The following is a 12,042-nucleotide window of genomic DNA, read 5'->3' on the forward strand; positions in this document are numbered from 1 at the left end:
CTGTATGCAGCCCCAGTCTGGTCTCAAACTTGCATAACCAATCATAATAAAATACAGAGAGTGCAAAATAAATGCCTGAGATTGATTGGTTCGTTTCCCAGATGGACGCCCATAGACTACATGCACGCAGTAATTGACGTTCCTAGCATCTCCACTACTGTTTACTGTCTTTTAGAAAAATTCGTCTCCACTTGTTACAATAGTCCGTACCCTCACATAGTAGCCATTGTAAATTACAATATAAACTCTCTCAGTTATAAAAAATATAAATATAAACGTTTAAAGCATCTTTTGTAACACCCACCTGTATATCAAGCTAAGGTTTTTTTTAAATTTTTCCTTAATAAGTAAATATGTTCCTTTAAACTGTATTAAATATAATTTGATGGGTGTATATAGGCGATAAGCTTGAAACCTCTATTTCATTTCAAATTTGTGTACTTTGTGTAAAGTTTTGTAAATAAATAAATATTGCTTACCATACAAACTTACAACTAATGGATGGATCAGTACTCTGTGCTCCTGCCATCCTTATAGCTTAACCTGAATTAAAATCACCGTAATCCTTCTCTAATCATTTTCTTCCATTCATTCTAATCGGCTATAACTTTTAAATACATTCATATTTCTTTGCTAGCTCTGCTACAGATTTAAGCACAGAGTCGTTGGTGGAGAATATTATGTCTTCGTAGCGAAATGGTGCATCTAAAATACCTGTATATGTCGTCAAACATTCGTTTCCTTTCTACCACATAACGTGGACATATCATTATTACATGTTTGAAATCCTCCTCCTCATTGCAATCTACGCAAAGAGGAGAGAGGACCTTTTGTTGATCCTGTGTAGATACGATCCGCACACCGCGTGGTTCGCTCTCAGCCTGCTTATTGTCGCAACAACCCATTTATTCAGTGACAGTTCCCCTTAAATTGGCTTCTCAACCTCCTTAGCGTGTGGAGAGAAACCACTTTTTTCTGGCTGCTGCAATTTTTCAGCCAACTACTCGACTGGCACATTGCCTGAAATACCACATTTGTACCACCAATTACCTACCCCTATGACTGGCTGTCGCCCCTTTATAGTTTCGAAGACCATGTTTTAGTTGACCATTTCTTAGATTGTAGGTTAGAAGCTCACAAACAGTATTAATTAACTCCCAAGATTCCTTATAGTTGGGAGGGCAGCCTAACCCCCCCATCCGGTGCAAAAAGCTGTACGAAACAACCCTCATAACACCTGCATTGCTCCAGGATATTTTGCAGCCAAACAAAAATCAAGTAGATACGATATGGGCTTACGGTGTGGGTAAGTAAATTTCCGGTGGGTATAATCAAAAAATCTTGATTTCAGTGGCGTTGGCTTTCATATTCACAGAATTAAGGCCCAAAAAATTAAATATATTTATCACTTAATTAAATACTTTTCGAAAGATTGTTTTATCCTTATTTTAGTTGCTGATAGTGGTAAATTGCGAATATAGACGCGTTTTCATTTCTTTATGGTCGCGTAGAGAGAGAGAGATTTCAAAGATTAAACTCTTTTATGCACCGCCAAAGAAAAAAATATTACTGATAAAAATTACTGATAAACATTACTGATAAAAATTACTGATAAACATTACTGATAAAATAAGATCAGCACACCGCGTGGTTCGCTCTCAGCCTGCTTATTGTCGTAACAACCCATTTATTAGTGACAGTTCCCCTTAAACCATGGTTGTCTAGGTAACTGATCTGCCATAGTTTTATAGAATCTCCCTTCATTACTATTTTTGGTTTCCATACTTACTTGTTGTAAACGTTATAGAGTAGCCTTCCCAACCGTTCTCCGAGAACTGCTCTAAAACGGAAGAGCCATTTTTTCAAGAAAGTAATTTAATCTTTTAAGAAAAGTGGGTACTTTCAGTGAAAGTCGATTACACTTAACCCCATCGAATTTAGCAAGAAATTTCACTAGAGATAAGACCATAATTTCACTTTCTTTTTTAAGCAAACTCTAGCCATCCTTCTTCTGCCTCGAAGGAACTTCTGTGCCTTTAATATTTCATTACCAAAAAAAAACATTGTTTAAATATTTTAACTTAAAATAATAATAATAATAGGAGGGAAGGGATTAGCTATGAGGTTAGCATACTGGACTCCCACGCGGAGGTCCCGGGTTCGAATCCAGCAGCTGACCCTTAGATTTTCTCTTCCTAGGAGCTTCTTACAGCTCACTGTCCGGTGATGGACAGTGTTGTCTGTAACGAGAGAACACTGTCCGGAGGCCGGCAGTGCACTGGAAAAAGCTCCGAGCGCTAATAACCTCAGCTGTTGATGCGCCAAAAAAAAAAAAAAAAAAAAAAAAAAAAAAAAAAAAAAAATAATAAAACTGCTACAAAATTTTGAACTGAAAATATGGGCGTATTTAAATGGAAAAGTTAATACATATTGTGGTAATAATGCCATCATTTTGCCAACTCATCTTATTTCCTATAAAATATCATCATGTGATATTTATCTGCCAAATATATGCGCAGCGAGAAGGTACATTCGATCTATTTTATAAATAGCCTGCTAGTATAACGAATTACTTTCTATTCCATGTCTTCCTTTTTTTGTCACATATATTATTTCCTCTAAAGCCTAGAAACGATTTAATCGATAAATTCTTGAAATTGATTTTCAATCGAAAGTAAACGTTCTGAGGGCCCAAGAAGAAAAACGAAACAAATGGTTTTGAGGCTGTTAAATGAATCCCGAATGTTGACTTCCGTTTAAAGACTCATTTCAGCGTAAATTATGATTTTGCAACTAGCAAAATGTTTATAAGAATTAAAATACTTTGAAAATTATAAATAAGAAGGAAATGCTTAATAAAGTAGAACCCTGAGGATTTCTGATAAGAGAAAAGACTCTTGTGTTTGTACACAAAGACGTTGATTTATTTTCTCTTTTAACTATTTTTAACTTACAATTTTATAAGACATCAAACTGTGGGAAGGTTCAACCAAAACGCTCAAATCTCTTCTCTGCAAAGCATCTCCAATTACTTGCAGTCTAAAATTCTTCGCTCTATAGTTGGAACGCTCATTTTCTACGTCACCAAATCAAATCATGGTATACAAACTTAAACAGTTCTTCCTTTCGTGCAATACAAGTTGCTGAATAACCAGTTACAGAAAATTCCATCTTAACCTTCAATCACATCATAATCCTACTGGTACAATATTTCTATCTTCCGGAAAATTTTCAGATAACACTCCTAGACGTCTTAACCAGTTAAGCGTTTAAAAAAAAAAAAAAAAAAAAACGCCACAGTGTGTGGAATTAAAATCAGACAATGACAATGAATACACGACGAACGCAGCAGGGCAAAACAGCCAAAAGTTTGCAGTAGTCGTAATAGTCACTTGCAAGCGTCTTTTTCTGCAATCTCTCTCTGGGGCTTGAGATTACCAGAGCATTCTGTGCTCATTCCAAAATCTTGCACCGCTTCTTCACGTAGGCATTGCCTCTAGTTAACTAGGGACGCAAGAGCTTTGAATTCTGTGCAAAATGAAATCATGCTCTTACTGAGGTCTGAATCTCTATCTAAAAGGTAAAAAAACGGGCATTGCTCAAGGGGTTGAGAGCTTCTATCTGTGTGCGTAATTCCCCAATCTCTAATATCGGAGACCAAACATGTACCAACCACTTATCATTTGGCTGACTCCCTCCACTCTCCTCTGTATCAAAATACTTGGCAGTTCTATTGGTTAAGATAAAGGGAAACATCCCACAAAAAATAATATTCTTATTGTATTTTTATTAAAATTTCGAGTTTTTTTGTAGTTAATGGCAATTTTATATTTTTCACAACGAGTATACCACGTCGAACGCATCGTAATAGAGGATTTGGTTTGACGTGTATACACGTCAAACACGCTTAACTGGTTAAAAGACAGTAGCCTCGCGATCTCCTCTCTGATGAAGAGAGTCAGCAGAATGTAGAATGCTATTGGGTAACTTCTCCACTCTGATATGTGTTGATATGTTGCAATGCGTTTTATTTAAAAATGTATTTTATGAATAATATATTCAATTTTTTAATTATTAGAGAATACATCTCTTAATTACTAAAAAAAATTGTCAAAGTTGGGTGTTTTTCAACGTTACGCTTTTTCGTGCAGTTTTTGATGATCAACCCTTATACAACTGTCCTGCCGGACAGTTTTAATACATTAATTACTAAAAATACATTAAGTTTTTACTTCTTATCTGTCTTGTAACTAATTCGATAAATTTCTTTTAAAGGTTCCTTAAATAAGGACAAGGATTATTGGAATTTTTAATTGTTTTGTTCTACTTCTTTTTTTTTTAATTAATAATTAATGGCCTTGTTAAAATTAATTTTATTGTTCAATTTGATTAATATATAATTAAAGAAAATTACGTTCTGTTCTAATTTTTCATTGAACTGTAACAGTTCAACACGCTGAGTACTCAGTTCCGCCAATAGATAGCAGCACTAGTTCTACTTTATGAAATCTAATTTTTTATAAATATAAAAAAATCTTTCAAATATTTTATCCTTTTTTTCTATTTCTATCTTTCTCTAACCGATATTTATTTTTATATTTATGTGGGTATATAAGTACGTCTGCTTTCTTTTTATCCTGTATTTCCTGGCAACTACACGCTGGGGATTTTTTATTTTTTTTCCATTTGTACGTGTAACAGGGTTAATGTTAGCCGTTTAAAAACCATATTCTTAGTTTATGTGGGTTCAGTTCAGATTCTTTTTCATATTCAATGGAGATTATTATTTTTTTTTTTATATCCTATATGTTTTATATAAATATTTCTGTGATTTATTTTGTATTTATACGTTTTAGTTGATTATTTTTTTTGGCTTTTTTGTGGGATTCACATCCGCAAGAAATAAATATAAATCTATCCAATAAACTATTACTAAGATTTTAGTTTTACTTCAAATTTGAAATTTTAATTACATATTTAATGATAAGACCATCAATTTAATTAAATATGCGCATATAAAAAATACAAATTAAATATGTCTGTGTAAATAACTTTTTTCTGCAACCATGTAGGAATGTTCTCATTACTCAATTAAAATCAGCTGTGTAATGCCCAACTTTACCTCACTAGTGGGGAAAAATTCCCCATTAGTGTCACTTTCCTCACTAGTGAGTGAAAAAACTTTATTGTGCTTTCTTGATATAAGAAGTTTTGTTATTAAATATTTTCTGTAAAACTTTAATAAGCTTATTTAACGTAACTAAATAATTAAAAAACTAATATTAAAGAAATAAAATAAAAATTGAAAGGAATATAGAAATAAAAATAATACTTTAATAAATAATTAGATATTTTTAATTATAACAGTTAAAAAGGTTATAGTGTTACCTTATAGAAATTTAAAATGGATTCTAGTGATTCCTGTTTAGTTTTTTTTTTAGTTAATAACCCTAATGGTTGCAGAAAAAATATAATATTTAACTCGAGTGTAAAGTATTTTCCTCACACTCGGCAATTTTGCACTTGCACTCGCCTCGCTTCGCTCTCTCGTGCGTGCCAACCCTGCCTCGTGTGAGGAAAAATACTACTTTCCACACTTGTTAAATAAATAACTATTTTTTTTTTCTAAATATTTAAAGGCCAAAAAATTACAAATCAAAGGGAACAATTGCAAATATTTTGGAAAGTAGGCCCATTTCTGGGCAAAGATATTTTTTTCTTTTGGTCCAGGATGTTATCATCCAATTAACCCTAGATGAAGTATTCGTTCCTCTATTCAAGGTATCGTCTGCCTCTTCATCTTTGGGAGGGTGGACGGGGAAGTTGTGGGTGTTTCTCAGTGGCTATGATCTCCCGTCTATGGTCCTTTCTGTCTTATGATGATGATATGTCCATCTTCTTTACTGTCTAAAAAAAATAATGTCCTTTAGCCAGTGCACAAGATTAGCCGAGCGGGTTAAGAGGCGAGACCTGCTAAGCTAATATGCATTGTGGTACTGGGTTCGATTCCCCGGTCTTAGCCCTTATTTAATGGTTAAATGAGAAATAGTAAAGTATGTTTGCTAGTCGCCTCCATCAACGACACCTAGTAAATGATAGTTGGACGTTAAGCCTCGCCTGAAAAAAAGAAAATAGGCAATTACTACTACTAATCTTAGGATGGAAGATTTGCGAGGAATCGGTCAAATAAAACAACTCGTCTTTTTTGCCAACGTTTCTGGCAAATATATTGTCCTCTTCAAGGTGTGGCTATGTGGGTTGGTTGAGTTACAGAAACCGCATAGCCACGCCCCTGAAGAGGACAATATATTTGCCAGAAACGTTGGCAAAAAAGACGAGTTGTTTTATTTGACCGATTCCTCGCAAATCTTCCATCCTAAGTTTAACAATTTGCGGTCACGAAAACTGTATATTCACTACTACTAATGTCCTTTAGCCCCTTCGTTCACAATAACAACAGCAAAAAAACATGTCAAAACCTGCAAAATTGTCCTTCCAATAAAATAAATACTAATTTTTTTTTTTTCCTACTTCCTTTTACTAGTTTTATCAGCGGAAGACCATCAAATCTTACATTTCCGGTGAATCGGAAGTCTGCGCTAACTGTATAAAGAAATTATTTAGTTTTTTCCACTCAGTAAAAAAGATGAAATCATCATTAAGGTATTTTTTTTCACGAAATTGGGAGAAAATAGATATGAAACATCAATCTAATTATTAACATTAGTCAGATCGAGTTCGACTTTTTTTTGGTAATAATTTGGCTTTGATCCCCCATACGCCTTCGCAAATTTTGTCCCTATTATTTATTTTATTTTTTACTATTCTAAATATTATTATTTATACTAAGAGCTTTAAGTTGCTTTTTTTTTCCTTTACTTTTTGCGTGAAAGAGAGAAACGGAGCGTATCTCCCACTACGAGGAGCAAAAAAAAAGAGAGAGATGATACTGTTTTCTCTAAGGGGTACCCGTGAGAATGAGAGGGGAAGAAGTAAGCTCCCCCCACCTTCTTACTCTAAATATACCTCGGCCGTTTCCCCTTACTGTACATTCTAAAGATTAAGTGTGCATCCAGCCAGTTCGTTCTATGTAATTTAGTAAAAAAAAAATTAGTTTTCTATCATTTTCTTTTGTAGGTACCATAGTAAAACGTAAAAATTTTCACGAATTTAGTATTGTAACGAAAGAAATTCGAAACGAACCCGTTTACTGTCTCGTGTACAGCAACTTTGTGTTAATACAAAAAAACAAAAGGAATGAATCGATAACAACCTGTGTTATCCGGGGATCTGTTATTGAAGCTTAAATTTCTAAAAAATAAAACAATTTGTGCGGGGGAAAAAAAGGTATGATTTTATTATATAACTAAAAAAATATCTAACTGTGCTTAATATTATGCAGCATAATTTTTGTATATTTATAATGTGTCCGAAACTTATTTTTAATTTTTGGTTTATATTATACTTTTTAGTTCAAAACACAATTAGGTATATACAATTTTTTTGTTTTTGTCTGTCTGTTTGTAATTTACATCTTTTTCTTTTAGCTGAAATTAACTTAAATATTAATTTTCGAGGTTCTAATTTGTCTTGGAACTTTTAAAAATTTAGTGGTTTCAATATTTTTATGGAATAGTCTTCGTTGATCGAATCGAATCCTTCTCAAATGATCTTCCTTCATTCGAGCAATCCTCTTTCTTTTTTTTTTTTTTTTTACTTTAGCCAACTTATCTGCGAGAACATCATCTGCAAGAATAATTTCTTGATGTTAATTTGTTGTCTAAACCTCATATTGGGGGGGGCGTTCTTTCTTATACTTCCTGTTCATTGCTTTCTATCCGTTTCAGAATCATATTATTCCATGCTAGACCATTTATCGGACTTTCTTTTTATTTTTTTATTTCCTTTTGTCCGGCTAGGGGAAAGGGACGGTATCCTTGCGGGCGCCAGATAGCCGAAGCTATCAGAGACAATATCTCTAACCAGCCTCAAAAGAAAAATACCCTTAAGGGTGCCTCTGGCGGGATAGCTCACTGGTGAGAGGAGGGAGGGTCCTGGAGACAATTCCCGGGGCGATAGGGAGTAAAATAAAATTCTCTCTTGTGCTTAATGAACCAAACGACAAAATACCTTTAATTAAGGAAAATAATTATACAAAAGGAAAACTTATTCTAGATACGAAATACTAATAAAAAGATAAAACTCACAGACGATAGATAATATAAGCAGGCACTGGCCAGGCCGAACGTACGGTAGAGAATGATTTTTTTTATTTTTATTTTGGAATATTAGCTGTAAACAGCACCTGGTCTTGCGGTCCAAAGTGCAAATTTTTACATTATGTAGCAGCTCCTGCCTCCTACGACTATTTTTCGGTTACACGCTTTTATAGAAAGTAATCGAAGTAGCTATTTTGCGAGTAAATAAAATTAAAACTACAAAAATCATATCAGTAAAGACGCACAATTTTGGTTGACCAAAGTTTAGCCTCCCCCAAAAAAACTAACTACCGGAAGCTGACCCCAATTTTGAGCTTTTCCCTTCAATATTCGTCTTGAATTTGTTCTAATAAAACCATAATTTCTATTTAAAAAACCCTTCTTAAGGCTATGGGTGCCTCAAAATGTGTAGTAAGTAAAAATTGTACATTATACTTCTTCTAACTTTAATAAGAATAAGTTTAAATTTTAATTGTAACAATTTATATATAAATGTTTGCTTTTAAATTATTTTAAAGCGAATTGTTTACCATAAAAATTTCTTGGGAATTTTATGTTGTTCTTAAATTAACGAAAAACACGCAGTTTCTAACTCTAATTTTACTTTTTTACGCATTTTGTTTTTATTTTTTTTATTTTAAATAACTTTATATATTTTTTTAAACAAAAAATACGAGGAAATAGCCAGCTTGACTCGTGAGTACCTCATGAAGAGATTTGTAGTCGCCCCTCTCTTTGAAAACAAAAAAAAATTCTGGTTTTGATTGGCAATATTGCACCTGGTTATGAATTTAAATTGGCGCCATGTCAAAAAAAAAAACTATTGATCAGCTGTTGATCAGGATATCGTCTTCCGTGTTTTGTACTCGCCAACTTGCTCTCTCATCTTAACTAAATGTGTTGTCGTTGTTTTCTATTTTGTAATAATACTAAATGACTCAGTCAATTTTTTACTTTCAATTAACCAACTGAAGTAAATTTTGTATTCTTATCCAAATTTGCGATGGTGGAGTTGTTAGAGTGGTAAAAAAATACCCAAAATTTTGTGTAAAATTAACCAAAGAAGCTGAATTAGCCGAAAAGATTATTGACAATTCCGTTGAATTTGGACAGATTTGAACGCTATAGTTTTTAATTTTTTGAGTTACCATGACAACATACAATTAACAGTCACAGATTGACAAATATTCACTTAAAAATAATTTGAAAAAAAAAAAACTACTTTTTCTGTATACAAGGGGACTTCAAAATATGTTCTCTCTCGTCAAAATCCTGACGAATGTTTTCTCTTAGTGTACGAGGGTCGTTTGAAAAGTCCGTGCAAAAATAAAAACTACTTAATTTTTTGGGGTAAACCTTTTTTATTTTTCAACATAGTCTCCTTTTAGGCTTATACACTTCGTCCAACGCTGCTCTAGTTTGTTGATCCCTTCCGAATAATAGGATTTGTCCAAGTCTGAATAAATAGCCATTCGTTTCTGCAATCACCTCCTCGTTTGAATAAAATCTTTTTCCCGCCAGCCATTTCTTCATATTGGGGAACAAATAGTAGTCCGAGGGAGCCAAGTCTGGAGAATAGGGGGGGATGTGAAACGAGTTGGAACCCTATTTCCATTAATTTTGCCTTTTTGTGAGCCAAACGTGGGCGTTTTTCTTGCAGCTCGGTTTTCAAACGGTCCAATAACGATGAATAATATGCACCAGTAATAGTTTTACCCTTTTCCAGATAGTCGATGAGGATTATTCCTTGCGAATCCCAAAAGACAGTCGCCATAATCTTTCCGGCCGAAGGAACGGTCTTCGCCTTTTTTGGCGCAGATTCCCCCTTGGTAACCCATTGTTTACATTGTTCTTTGGTCTCAGGAGTGTAGTGATGTATCCATGTTTCATCCACAGTGACGAAACGACGCTTAAAGTCCTGCGGATTCTTCTGGAACAGCTGCAAACCGTCCTTGCAACACTTCACACGATTTCGTTTTTGGTCAAGCGTGAGCAATCGCGGCACCCATCTTGCGGATAGCTTTGTCATGTCCAAATGTTGATGCAAAATATTATGTAGCCGTTCATTCGAGATGCCCACAGCACCAGCAATCTCACGCACCTTCACTCTTCTGTCATCCATCACCATATCATGGATTTTATCAATGATTTCTGGAGTAGTAACCTCAACAGGGCGTCCAGAACGTTCAGCGTCACTTGTGCCCATATGGCCACTCCGAAAATTTTGAAACCACTTATAAACTGTTCTAATCGAAGGTGCAGAGTCACCATAATGTTTATCAAGCTTCTCTTTAGTCTCCTGAGGCGTTTTGCCTTTCATAAAGTAGTGTTTAATCAACACACGAAATTCTTTTTCGTCCATTTTTTGAAAATCACTGGACTTCCTCGATTCAAACGAATGCCAAACACAAAGAAATAGACCGATCTGGCTGAAACTTGGTGTGGGTTCTTCCAAGAGATGCTACTAACTAAACATAACCTCGATACGCGCCAGTAGTGCTATCTCTCTGACTTTGCACGAACTTTTCAAACGACCCTCGTAATAGAAATCCACCTTGTAATAACTATGCAAAATCTAAAAACGCCTCCAATTGTTGATGAACCAATAAGTTTATACCACTGGTCGATTCTCTGCAGTAACAAACACTTCTTTGTTTTGGATCACTTTTGATCTACAGCTCTCCAGTTTACTACCCCAGGACTTGCTGACTTGATAATGTTGAAACTGTTATTGACATTTCATCCGTTCCATGGCCAGATCAGCAACTTTCGTCATTATAAAGAAGATTGGTCAGCTTCCTTAGTTGCTTTGTTCATCCTGGTGATTGACAGGACTAATTTCTTTGTCATGGAGTCTTTATCCTTTGATAGACATATTCATGGTCGTTTACTGTCATCATAAGATCTCCAGCATTCTTGGCAGAAGTCTCTTAGGAGATTGGAAATTGAGAAGTTGAATGAATTCCCCTTCTGATAAATGATAAGCTCCTTTCTTAGGTGTCCTAATTGATCTTGTATGCGTTGAAGATAAGTTTCTTAAACTGGATCTGTCAGCAAAGATTCTTTGCTGATATTTACCTAAGGAATTGATGTTGCATAAGCTTCTGTTATTTTATTTAAGTACTTAGAAATAAGTTTGTTAAATTTCAAGTCCTACTTTACTCTTTACTTCATATTTAAAAAGAAATTCCTTGAATTGTTCGTGTCTTTTTGTGAACCAAATATCCTGAACAACGACTGAAACTTAGTGCATCTTTTAAATAGCGTTTACTGCATCTGATTCTTATCAGAAGTCTCTGCAGTTCCTGGGTTGGTTGTGCTATTCTTGTTAACTGCAATCAACGATCCTATACTTAGGTAATATTTAAAATAAAATAATAATAAAAATAAATAATCTAGATTGACTCTTATAAATGCACAAATATTATATAGGTTTAAATTCAGAGAGGAACAGACTGTATATCCCATAATAGAAGTATATTCTAGGCCTTTCCCATCTTGGCACCGGCTCCTCACATGTCACTTTGTCTCAAAACTGGGTTCCCATTTCTCAATATTCTTTTTTTAAAAAAAGCACAGTATTACTAAGTTTTTTTTTTTTTTTTTTAAAGACAGTGATTATATATATTTCTGGCCATAATAGGATTCCCCCTGATGATGGCTGCAATTACTTTAATTAGCGGGATTAGCTGATTAGTGGTTCAGGAAGCTGCGCAGGGTTCGAATCCAGCTAGAATGGCCCCCTTAGATTTTCTATTTCTAGGAGTTTCTTACAGCTCGCTGAACTGGTGATGGACAGTGTGTTGAAAGAATTGGGAAAGGC

At 34.4% G+C, this 12,042-nt stretch overlaps 1 protein-coding gene across 6 annotated transcripts in view; it reads left to right on the forward strand.

The window, feature by feature from the left end:
• The window catches only part of tn (tripartite motif containing protein thin), a 61,174-nt gene that overhangs the window by 13,003 nt on the left and 36,129 nt on the right, over positions 1–12,042 (forward strand). Inside the window, exon 1 of one of the 6 annotated variants that reach the window (XM_074114966.1) lies at positions 7,043–7,347. The exons of the other annotated variants lie outside the window; for them this stretch is intronic. The gene's annotated coding sequence lies outside the window, so the exon portion shown is untranslated. Of the gene's footprint in view, positions 1–7,042; positions 7,348–12,042 lie in introns of those variants that run through there. 6 annotated transcript variants of the gene reach the window in all.

This window comes from Rhodnius prolixus, unplaced genomic scaffold, assembly GCF_049639745.1.
Source record: "Rhodnius prolixus isolate KJV_2025 unplaced genomic scaffold, Rpr scaffold_7, whole genome shotgun sequence".
Lineage (NCBI taxonomy): Eukaryota > Metazoa > Arthropoda > Insecta > Hemiptera > Reduviidae > Rhodnius > Rhodnius prolixus.